Source organism: Aquarana catesbeiana, linkage group LG01 (genome assembly GCF_042186555.1).
Source record: "Aquarana catesbeiana isolate 2022-GZ linkage group LG01, ASM4218655v1, whole genome shotgun sequence".
Lineage (NCBI taxonomy): Eukaryota > Metazoa > Chordata > Amphibia > Anura > Ranidae > Aquarana > Aquarana catesbeiana.
Window position 1 is genome coordinate 532,138,384 of NC_133324.1, and position 12,419 is coordinate 532,150,802.

The 12,419-nt window shown below is 44.9% G+C and overlaps 1 protein-coding gene across 1 annotated transcript in view; it reads right to left on the bottom strand.

The window, feature by feature from the left end:
• The window catches only part of POLR2B (RNA polymerase II subunit B), a 575,272-nt gene that overhangs the window by 524,498 nt on the left and 38,355 nt on the right, over nucleotides 1-12,419 (bottom strand). The gene's annotated exons all lie outside the window — the stretch shown is intronic.

The following is a 12,419-nucleotide window of genomic DNA, read 5'->3' on the forward strand; positions in this document are numbered from 1 at the left end:
ATTAACCCCATTAGATTCTGGTCTCTCCGGAGGGGACTCGATTCTCCACAGTGTGTAGGTCCACTCTCACCTCCTGGATGTCTTTACTATGTGCTTCCTCAATTCGTAAAATCAGGGCCTCTATGTCTGCCCTCGTGGGGAGAGCCTCCATGCATGCTCTTGTGGGGAGGGCCCTGAGTATGCTGCGGAGGTCTTCCTCTATGCGGCCCTGGCTTAACAAAGATCTCTCCATGTCTGAGCAGAACACAGCCGGTGTCCCCGTAAGGGATAGAGAAGCTGGCGTGAGGACAGAAGAGGCTGAACCCCGATGGAAGATGATGCCATGCAGGCCTCACGTGGCGTGGTCACTATGTTGCCAGGGGATGAGTTCAACTTGCCTCTGAAAAAGTGCGGAATCCCAGGTTGTGTGGTCCGGTAGCGGGTCCCACGGGTAGTCGATCGTGTCCTGTATCGTTTGGGGTTGTTCATACCGTGCTCACAAGTTTAAAGCTGTTTTGTGGTCCGTGTAGGCCGGGTCGGACAAGGAGCTCCTCCGATGCACGTCTTTACTCGGCCATTGCTAAGCCAAGCCCCATACAACCAAATTTTAAATTTAAAAGGGTAGGGACGGCATTAAAATATCTGGGCACATACATTCCATCAAGAATAGAGAAGATCTTTGAAGTAAATTTCCCTCCATTATATAAGACAGTTCGCTCTCTACTAGATAAATGGCAACATGGACTCCACTCATGGTTTGGCCGTTGCAACATTATCAAAATGAGTATTTTGCCAAAATGTTTATATTTTTTTCAAGCCTTACCGACAGACATTCCAACTGCCTTTTTCCGACAAGTTGATACGCTCTTTCCTAAATTTATATGGGCAAATAAGCGACCAAGGATTAGTAGGCGTCGTATGACTATACCGAAACAATATGGAGGCCTGGCAGTTTCAGACATAACTAAATATTATCAGGCAGTACATGTCGGTAGGGTTGTTGACTGGTGTAGACATACAGAATTTAAATTGTGGACAGAATTGGAACAAGAATTTAGTGCGGTACCCCTGTGTAGAGCGATTTGGTGCTATGAAGCACTACCGGTCTCCCTTAAAAAACACCCTCTTATAGGCCCGACACTTCGAATAGGCTTTAAAATTTGTCAGAACCCCAAACATTCCTCACTACAATCTCCACTGTTTCCAATATTGGGGAATCCAAGTTTTGTGCCAGGGATAGAGAAAGGGGCATTCAAGGGAATTCGGGAGAGGGGTTATACTCAGGTATCACACTTTTTGCATTCTGACGCATGGCCTACAGTTGCCTCATTGACACAACTGGGGGGCCGATTCAAAATAAATTTTTGGCAGGCACTACAACTTAATCATTTTTTTGAGTCATTGGGACCAGAGATAAATATACTTATAGAAGAGAACTGACAAGGTTCGAACTATATTGTGAAGAGAAGGAGCCCCTGGCCCAAACAATATCTAAGATACATACGATGTTAATTGCCCCCCCCCCCCAGATAACTTTGAGATGCCAGGAATTGGAAAGTGGGAAAGAGACCTTAATAGGACTTTTACGCCAGTTCAACGTCAGAGGATAACATATCTTTCGTTGAATTCATCAGTCTGTACTCGAACTCAGGAACTAAACTATAAGCTACTGACGAGGTGGTATTACACCCCGGCGAAATTTACAACTTGTCCACTTTCGGACGATCCTGCCTTTTTCCTGTTGCATCTTTCACAAATACCACTACAGACATATAAAAATTCGGTCTTATGTCACTTGGTTAATGAGGCCAAGGCGTGTATTGCCCGATGCTGGAAAGACCCCTGGCCACCATCAATTACAGTATGGCTCAATAGAGTAAGAAATGTGGGGGCCATAGAAGACCTGGTGTTCTCGGCCCAGAATAGAAATGAGCAATATAACAAAATTTGGACAATTTGGAACTTATTTGTATATTCAGAGGAAGGAAAGAGATTGTTGGGGGATACTGCAGAGTAATGAGTCCGCCATGTCTTGGAAGCATACGGAGGTTCCTTACCCTCCACGAGGAGAAGGGAGGAAGGAGGGTTGGGCAAAGAAGGGGGGAGGAGGAAGGGGTTTTTTTTTTTGTTTTGTTTTTTTGAGTTTGCTTTTGGGGTGGGGAATTTTTTTTTTTTTTTTTGAAAATAATAAAATTAAAGGGGAGGAATGAGTTATACCCTGCTGTCCAGGAGAGGAAGAAAAAGAGATCAAAAGGTGAAGAAGTTATGTAGGGAAGGCGATAGGGGGTGCTTAATGTTTAATATGTGTATTCCGAAAGTCATATGCAGAGAAATATGTTTATTGTACTTTGAGTGATGACAAGAAATGAAACATGTGATTATGGTGTCCTTTTATGAAAGTGCGGTAAAATTCCGCTTTTCAGTTCTCAGGCATTCTCAGAGGAGATCGCTCTCCTCTGAGTGCCCGTTTATGAAAGTGTGTAGATCGCTTCTCATGTTGAGTTGAGGAGCGATCTACAAACGCCGGGAACTCCTGAGAATGGCTCCTCTCACTATAATCTCGTGTGATGTAGCGGGATTACAGTATGAGGAACCATAAAATACCAAAGTTTAACACAAATCAGCACACATTATTGTCCAACATATTAATAAAATAATAGAGATAAATTCCCCCTACACAATATACATTAACCCAATTATAAAAAAAAAAACATTGTTTTTATCAATATTTAAAGATCATACATGTCCCTATTTAAATGTGAATGGTGTATAGTAAATGAATGTAATGCACATATGTAATGCAGCTATACACCATTCATATAAATGCAAATTACATTTATAATCATTAAAAAAATAATTTTAATAAAGTATACAAGTATAAATATTTATTAATACATTTAAAATAAAACATATTTCATTATAGATAAACTTAAAAATTGATAAACTGGTGCGATGCGAGAACACTGCGAATCCACTGCGGGTTCCCGCATCGCACCGACTCGCATGTCAATTCACACTGCCATATGCGAATCGCTGGGGAGTGTCAATACATTGTTAACTAAACCCCCAGATCAGCTTGCATATCGCACTGCGAACTGACAGTTCGGACATGAATCGGATCGCATATGTGTGAACACACATGCGATCCGATTCTGGTCCGAACAGAAAAAAGGGTCCTGTGCGTGTTTGCACCGAATGCGGTGCGATATCAGCCATACTATCTGTACAGCTGATATCGCACCGCACAGACATCGCATGTAATGTGAATGGCAGTGTGCTGCGCATAACATGCGATGCCTGTGCGATGTCCGGCATCGCACAAGTGTGAACTGGGCCTAAAAGTTAACAACACCCCCAAATCAGTTCGCATATCGCAGTGCGATCTGCAAACTCGGAGAGTAATCGAATCGCATGGGTGTGAACACCCATGCGATCCGATTCCTCTGTGGACCAAAAAAAGGGTCCTGTAAGAGTATTGTCCGAGGGCAATGCAAATTTAGCAATACTATCTGTATGGCTGAAATCGTATCGCACAGAGATCGGATGTGATTTTGCACTGCGGTGCGAATCACATCCGATCTCGGACACCGCAGCAGTGGGAACTAGCCCTAAATCATATTGCATTTGCACCAAAATGGTACAGGACCCTTTATTTGGTCCGCACTGGAATCGGATCGCATGGATGTGAACACCCATGCGATCCAATTCCTGCACCATTACATAGTTCGCACTGCGATCTGTGAAATGATCTGGGGGTGTCATTAACTTTACATTGACACCCGCAGTGGTGCGCAGATGTCAATGTAGGTGCGATGTGAAAACCCGCACAGGAATCACGCTGGTTCACGCATCGCACAAGTGTGAACCCAGCCAGAGACGTGAACATCTAAAAAAATATATATATAAATATCTATCTATCTATATCTATCTACACACACACACTATAAATTCCTATCCTGCTGGTTTTGGGGTGTGTAATGGTGGGGAAGGTGTGCTCTGACTGTTTGGTGAAAGAAAGAAGTCATAAGACTTCTTGCTTTCTCCAGAATATCAGCCAGTTTCAGGCTTCTCACTCTGATTCTCCACTTCTGAAATGGTGAATCAGAAAGTGAGAATTCTGCCACAGATCGCCAGTGAGGTGCTGAGATCGCACCTTCATAAACTGGCCGTTTCTGTGAAGTCAGTTACAAATTCTCACTGTGCTGAGATAATCAGCGGAGAACATGTTCTCCGCTGATTATCTCAGTTTCATAAACTGGTAATGAGCTGAGATCAGCGGTGAGACTCGGGATCGCCGCTGATCTCAGTTTCATAAAAGGACACCTATGTAATTTATGGCATGTAATGTATTATTTGCTCCTCCCTGGAGTATAAATAAAGAATATAATGGGTTTGCCAGCACAAGGTCCCTGTGGTTGGACCATGTCCACGACTCCGACCAGGTATCCTCCAGTCGAGATTTGGCACTGTTGGAGCTACCAGAACCTTCTCTTAGACAACGTATCCAACCCCAGTAGTAGTGGGAGAGCAATTACCCTTGGTTGGAGACTTGGTTTTGAACATTATCCTTCCTTCTTCCTTGCTCTGGAGGACACCCCACATTCCCGAGGGTGGGGAGCCTGGTGTGGACGGTGACAGCCATCACAATCTTCCAGGTATGATACTGATTTTTTTTTTCTCCCCCTCTTCTTTTTCGCTTTCCCTCTACTAATTATTTCCTTTCTCCTTTTGATATTATTGTATTGAGAATTGGTTACATGTCTCTTAGGAATGTTTTAGCCGACAAGTGATACCAATGTCTTACCGCTGGGGGGGCAGGAGGGGGCATCAAATATGTGCTGGTACAGTTCTACTACCCTCTGGTGCTCTGGAGGGGCTTGGGTGTGGCTCAGGCCTGGGCGGTGTATAGGGGCAGGTTAGTAGGAGGCTCTCGTGGCTCCCCTCCCCTTGTGCGGAGCCCAGGTGGGGCCGCTTCGGAGTGTATCTGGACCCTCGGATCGGCTTAGGCCAATCTGGGGCTTGAGGATGGTTTCTTTACCAAGAGGTATACACACAAGAGTCGTGTTTACTTAGTAACAGACACACTGAACTTGTTTTAAGGTGACGATTAACAGAACTGCTTGTGGCAAATGAATACTCGATATGGGATATTCTTCCCATACCCTATTGGTTTTCTTATTTTCACGCTAAAAAGATAAATATTTGTGTCACAGCTGTACTGAAGTCTGAGGAATATAATGTGTGCACATGATGGGGGTGTGTGTGGGCGTGAGCGGATGCTGAGGTGAGGGAGAGCCTTGCAACTGAACCCGGTCCCTGCTCAATCTTTGTTCCCACGCTGGAAACTACAGGGTAAAGCGGAGAGGGAGACACCATATGCTCGGATCTCCCAGACCCAGCGGTTCCCAATGTGACAGACGCGGTGGAAGGAGGGGAGGAGAGACGTTCTTAGAGTGGGAAGAATCCATGCGCTCGGAGCTCTCCTGGGAGGACTGTCAGCTGTTCGCACTCTGTGTGCGAGAGAGGGGAGCGCGCCTGCCCGGAAACAGGAGCGAGCGGCGGCAGCAGCTGTGTGGAGCGGCGGTGCTTTAAATCCGACTGTGACCCTCATTGGAGGACTCTGGGGGACACACAGGGTGAGCTGGCATTATCTTACACGGTACTGTGAACCCCCCCCTCACGGACAGGACAGTATTTACCGCCCAGTCAGCAAAGAAAAAGCGAAGTTTTTTCAGTAGGCGGGAGGCTGCGGTGTATCTGCAGGGTGACACTCGCTGAAGCAGCTGGGTCAGTATGCCTAGAAAGAAGGGGCAGGAGGCGGCATCAGCGCAGGAAGGCACAGGGGCCCTAGTACAGCGAAATCCCAAAGAAAAAGGAAGCCAGGCGGCTGCTAAACTAGAACGGTTCGCTCATACACCAAACCAGTCTGCAAGCCTGACACCAAAAAAGAGCAACCATGCAGGGGGGTTGCAGCATCAACCCAGCCAGTCTGGGAGGAGAAGCCTAGGCCCTATTGGGGGGGGAGCGGTGAATTTACTGATGGACCCAGGGGCGAGTGGAACATTGGAGGGGGATTCTGGCCCGAGAGTGGAGCTGGGTGATGGTGCAGCAATACCACCAGTCGAGAAGGAGCCATCATTGAAAGACATCTTCCTTGCAGTTAATAGCTGTAAATTATCTATTACCGATTTATCCGTACAATTGAAAAGCATTAAAGTTGAATTGTTGGCGGTAAAAAATGAAATGCAAGTGGTTTGTACCCGGACAGCAGCCCTGGAAGACAGGATTAGCCAGATGGAGGATGATGTTTTCCCTTTAAAACAGGAAGTCTCAGTTATGAAAAAGCAACTTAATGAATGCATGCAAAAAATAGACATTATGGAAAACAGACTGCGTAGAGAGAATTTAAGGGTGTTGGGACTACCCGAGGGCTGTGAAGGAAATAACCCTGTAAAATTTATGGAAGATTGGCTAAAGGATAGATTTGGGAAGGAATAACTCTCAGAATTTTTTTCCATCAAGCGCGCGCGCATAGGGTGCCCACTAGAACTCAGTCCCCGGGGGGCTACCCAAGACCACTGGGTGTTGGGAAGGGTGGAATGTAAGTTTTGAGGTAAGGGTGAGAGTGGTAGGTGGAAACATAATCCATAAGAATCACAAGGGTCACAATAAGAGGTGGTTTAATTTTGTTAAGGGATATAAGGATATAGGTTTCACTATATGACGCACAATGGAGTAGGTCGTAACAGACCCCGAAATTTAAAAAAACAGATCACTATATGTTCCTGGAATGTGCGGGGAGTAAAAGATAATGTTAAAAGGCAGGCGATTCTCTCTATGGCAGATAAGGGGAGAGTCAAAATACTCTGTCTGCAGGAGACACACTTAGATAAGGATTCAATCAAGATAATGGACCATAAGAAAATTTCAGATACAGTATCATTCTACTCACTCCTCCTTTTCAAAGGGGGGTGAGTATTTTGATAAAGTCAGGATTGGCTGTCTCCTGCAGCCATAGTAAGGTTGACATATTTGGGCGGTATATTTTTCTCTATTGTTCAATCGAGAACAGGAAATATGTATTAGCTAACATCTATATTCCTCCCCCATTTGGGAGGGAGGTTTTGGATGATTTGACTGGTTTCATGGCGGGTTTTTCAGGGGTTCCAGTTATAGCGGTCAGAGACTTCAATATGGCTATGGATAATGGAATAGATAAGTTTCCTTCAAAAAACATTGGTAGAGGAGCACCCAAGAGTCCTCTTTCACAATATTGCACTGAGGTAGGTTTAGTGGATATTTGGAGAAGGAGGCATCCTGAGGTGAGACAATATTCTTGTCACTCCAGGACACATGCCACTTTGTCCAGAATAGATCTAGTGCTGGGCAATGAGGAAGCTTTGAACGTAGTGGAGGATATAGTCTACGAGTCGAGGGGAATTTCGGACCACTCACCAGTGATAACCGAATTAAAGGGAGAGAGATGCCCCAACAATGGTGACTGGAAAGTTAATCCCTTTTGGCTCGAGATTATTGAGGAAACAAGTACCATTAGGGAAAGGTTGGTGGAATTCGTAAACTTTAATTCAGGCACTGCTCCACTAGGGATAGTTTGGGACTCCCTGAAGGCTTTTCTTCCGGGAGTTCTAATCCAAAAAATCTCCCATATTAAAAAACAATCACAAATAGAAGAACTAAAAGTAAAGGAGAGGGTTAGAAGAGCGGAAGAACAGTACGTTGAGTCACCAACCTCGCCTAAATGAGGCGTGGGTGGAGAGTCAAAATGAGTATGGTAGATTGGTTTTGGAAAAGACGGTGAGGAAAAAGTTATTCCAAAAAACAGAGGTTTGACTGAGGGGGAGTGCGTTGGGAGGACTTTGGCCTTGATTATTAGAGCTAATGGCCCCCCAAATACCATTCCAGCTATAGAAGGAAAAGAGGGAATAATAAAAACGACTAACCCGGAAATTTTAGTAGAATTTAGGGAATACTTTAAAAACTTATATAGCTCGGCGCAGAGGGATATGGATGGGGCAATGGGGGATTTCTTTGGGCAGCTAAAGCTAACCCCTCTTGCGAAAGAAGATCGGGAAATGTTAGAAGCCCCATTAACACTTGATGAGTTACAAAGAGCTGTGGCAGATATGGCAAACCAGAAAGCCCCAGGGCCCGATGGTCTACCCATTGAAATTTTAAAAAAATATGGGGAGATCTTACTTCCCACGCTTCTGGGGGTGTTTAATTGGACTATGAAGGACAGTAATCTACCGGCATCTATGACAGTAGCCATTATAATAATGTTGTTGAAAGAGGGGAAAAACCCGTTAGATGTGATGTCATATAGGCCGATATCGTTATGTTCGGACGTGAAGATTCTGGCAAAAGTCCTGGCAACAAGGCTAAAGAAAATCATTTCAAAGTTAATCCATATAGACCAAACCGGTTTTATCCCGGACAGATCCACAAGTACGAACATAAGGCGAGTTTATTTAAATATGCAGATCCCCACAGAAAATAGTGGTAAGAGAGCTCTCCTCTCACTAGATGCAGCCAAGGCATTTGATTGCCTGGAATGGCAATATATCTGGAAGGTACTTGCAGAGCTCCAGTTTGGCCCCGGTTTTGTCCATTGGCTGAGGTTACTATACGATAAGCCAAGAGCTAAGATCAGAGTCAATGGGGAGTGCTCAGAGTGGTTCCAATTAAGTAGGGGCACTAGGCAGGGGTGTTCTTTGTCGCCCCTCCTATTTGCCCTAGCAATGGAGCCGCTGGCTGCTGCCATAAGGGCATCTCAGGGGATACAGGGGTTTAAAAGAAAGAGGGGAGAGGAGAAAATAGCAATGTACGTGGACGATATCTTGTTATTCCTGGGGGATACACAGGACTCTTTGAGGAAGGCTATGGGGTTAATTGAGGACTTTGGACACTTTTCCGGGTTAAAAGTTAATTGGGAAAAGTCAGCATTATTGCCAATAGACCCGTTGACGGAGCCCCTCCCTCCCCAAATCCCCCAGATCAAAGTAGTCAGTTGAAATATTTGGGGATCAATATTTCAAGGAACCCGGAGCAATATATTACAGAAAACTTAGTTCCACTTATGAAAAAACTTAAACAGAATTGTCGGGTGTGGGGACGGCTTCCTCTTTCGGTTGCAGGGCGTTGTAACCTGATAAAAATGATTTGGATGCCGCAGATCCTATATATCTTACACAACTCACCAGTTTGGATTCCCAAACGCTGGTTTAATAAAATGGATAGTATTTTTAGAGAGTTAATTTGGAAGGGTGGGGTAGCAAGGATTGGCCTGCAGGTACTTCGGCGTCCGGGTGAGAAAGGTGGGTTGGGAGTGCCGGATCCGGGGTGCTATTTCTTGGCGTCTCAAATCCAGCATGTAGGAGGGAGTAACAGGCCCGGGAACTGGGCAGTAAGAAATAATGTATTACTAAATGACACCAAGCACAATACCATAGTAGAAGCGTTGGAGGCGGACTCCTTTGTCACTAGATGCCCCACTACTCGGATGATGGTTAAGAGCTGGGTTAAGGTTAAAAAAATAATGGGGTATGTGGACTTTTCGGAGTTCTCACCAATATGGGAAAATAATAAGCTCAATGAACTTAAAATAATGGGGAAGATTGAGGAGTGGGACCGCCAGGGCATCCATTATTTGCCGCAGCTGTATAAGGGAGGGAGACTGAAAACATTCCAGGAGCTAGTGAATGAATATGCGATCCCCAACCGATCATTTTATAGGTACTTGCAAATTAGGCATGCCCTAGACGCACAATTTAATGGAAAGGAGCCAATATGAAGTGATATGGCCTCTTTGAGAAAACTGGTTGATGCAGAATCTACGAAGGGGTTAATCTCTGATATATACAATAAGTTGAGTGTACTAGTCCAGGGTGACAGGGGGGGGGGGGACAAAAATAGGATAAAATGGGAGGAGGAGGTTGGGCCACTATCGGACAGCCAATGGGAGAGTGTTTTGTCTTCTGGCCCTAGGATCTCCCTCTCTCCATCACAGGCAGTCTCTCATCTATACTTGATATATAGGGCATATCTAACACCATTTAAACTGTTCAGGATCGGTAAAAGGTTGGATGCGGAGTGCCAAAGGTGTGGAGGAGAGAGAGGAGATCTGCTGCATATGTTCTGGCGATGCCCCAAGTTGTATAGATATTGGAAAGACATAGTGGATAAAATAAACACCATATTTAAGACATCGCTGGGCATAGATGTTAAGACCTGTCTATTGGGCCTGATGGAGGAACAACAGATCGCTAGGCACACACAGACTGCAATTGTTAGGTGCCTGTTTTAAGGGAAAAAGATCATAGCTAAAAACTGGCAGAGGAAAGAACCCCCGACGATTGAAGAATGGGTGAAAGAAGTAAAGGAGGAAATCAGTAGAGCGAAGTATATAAGAAAAGGAGTAATTATCAAAAATGTGTTAAAATATGGAAGTTATGGATGACGTGGGAGGAGCATAGTATGAGTGGGTGTGTGGGGTGAATATGGTATGGGAAGGTTGGGGGGGGGGGGGGGGGTTTATTGGTAGGGGTAAGGGAAAAAGAAAAGGGGAAAAAAAATGAGAAAACCTGGAAACATTATTTGTTGAAGGAGTGTGGTCTATGTATGCTTTCTTTTTCTTTACCATGCTGTGAATTATTGTAACAATGAGGTTAATACAAGGACTGAATAGATGTTGGTTATAACAGTCCTCGCTTGTTTGCGTGTTTTTAATGTAATTTTTTTTTTTTTCAATAAAAAAGGATTTAAATTTAAAAAAAAAAGAAGTCTGAGGAATATTGAAACTGTTAAGTTTGGTGACCGTACTGAAGAAAGATTAAATATAAAAAAAAAAAAAAAAAAAAAAAAAAAAAAAAATATATTGATGGTGACTGTGAACTGCTGTCTTAAAGTCATTCCACAAATTTTCAATGGGGTTGAACTCTGGGCTCTGACTAGGCCATGCAAGGACATTCACCTTTACTCCTTCAAACCATTGTGTTGTCATTTTTGCTGTATGCTTTGGGTCACTGTCATGATAACCCTCAAGAATGAGGGCATTTTGACGCAAGATTCTGAGGCCACATGGAAAAAGGTGTTGTGTGAACTAAACTTCAAGCTTGATATGTCTTGGAAAACGAAAACACTGCACAGAAAATCTGGTGGTGCAAACTTCACTTGGACAGAAGGGGGGGGGGGGGGTTACAATTCATACTTTAGTGCTTGAAGTCAACCTCTACCATAAATGATTTTATTTCACTAAAAAACCATAAAGAAGCAACCCCCTGGCACTTGTGCCAGATACTGTATGGCGTGCAGCCACATTTATGCTGGCACGCCTGGGACACCCACCTTCCACGCACCAGCAAATCCGGTGTTCTGTTGAGAAGTGCCCCCCCATCGAATAGTGCCCGGGATGTACTGCGCATGCACTGTACGGAACAGCACAACAGCTGATTTGCCTTTCCGCTGGGCTGACGAAACCAGGGCATACAGCCGACATTAAGTGGATGGCCTAATCTAAGGTGAGGTGCACCGTGCCAACCCCCTCCCCCAGTACGAATGCTGTGCCTGGGTCTGTGACTCCATGCCACTTCACCCGCCCAGCACGAATGCGGTGCTTAGGTCTGTGATGCCACATAGCTTGCACAACCCAATTCACCCCCCCCCTTCTCCATGGCTCTTCCCCACACTGAACAAAGCTAAGATCTGTTTTCCAGACACAAGCTTGACTGGCACAGCATGTGGCTGGCTGTTGCAGTTCTGGCCTATGCGATCCTGGCCTGCGAGATCCTTAGTCTGCAACAGCCAGCTACACACTGTGCAAATACAGGCTGTGTCTGGAAAGCCATCAGATCTTAGCTGTGTGCAGTGTTGGGAGGAGCAGCTTAGTACCCTGTCAGCAGTGACACAACACTCTGCCCTGCAAACTGTCCTCTGCCCTACTGACCTCTCATCCTTTATTTTTTAATGCATGTCCACATTAGCAACACAGTGTTGGTGTTAAGTCGGACACTTCAAGCTTCTCTCATTTTGCTATTGGAAACTACTAATTCAGGAGGTGCAAGAGCTCTAACTGGGGCTGGGCTGAGGTGTGAAGGTGCAAGAACTGGGACTGAGGTGTGAAGGTGCAAGAACTGGGACTGAGGTGTGAAGGTGCAAGAACTGGGACTGAGGTGTGAAGGTTCAGGAACTGGGGCTGGGCTGAGGTGTGTAGGTGCAGGAACTGGGCTGATTTGACGTGCGAAGGCACAAAGCTCAATATTCATTTTACTGTTATTCAAGTCATTTACAGCATTTAGTTTATCAAATTTTCTTTTCGCATTTGCGTGTGGGATGTTGGCTTTTTTTATGTAACTGTCACTCTTAATTTCTTTGAAAATATTATTTGGCACAATGCACTGTGCTAGCCCAATGTGCATGCAAAA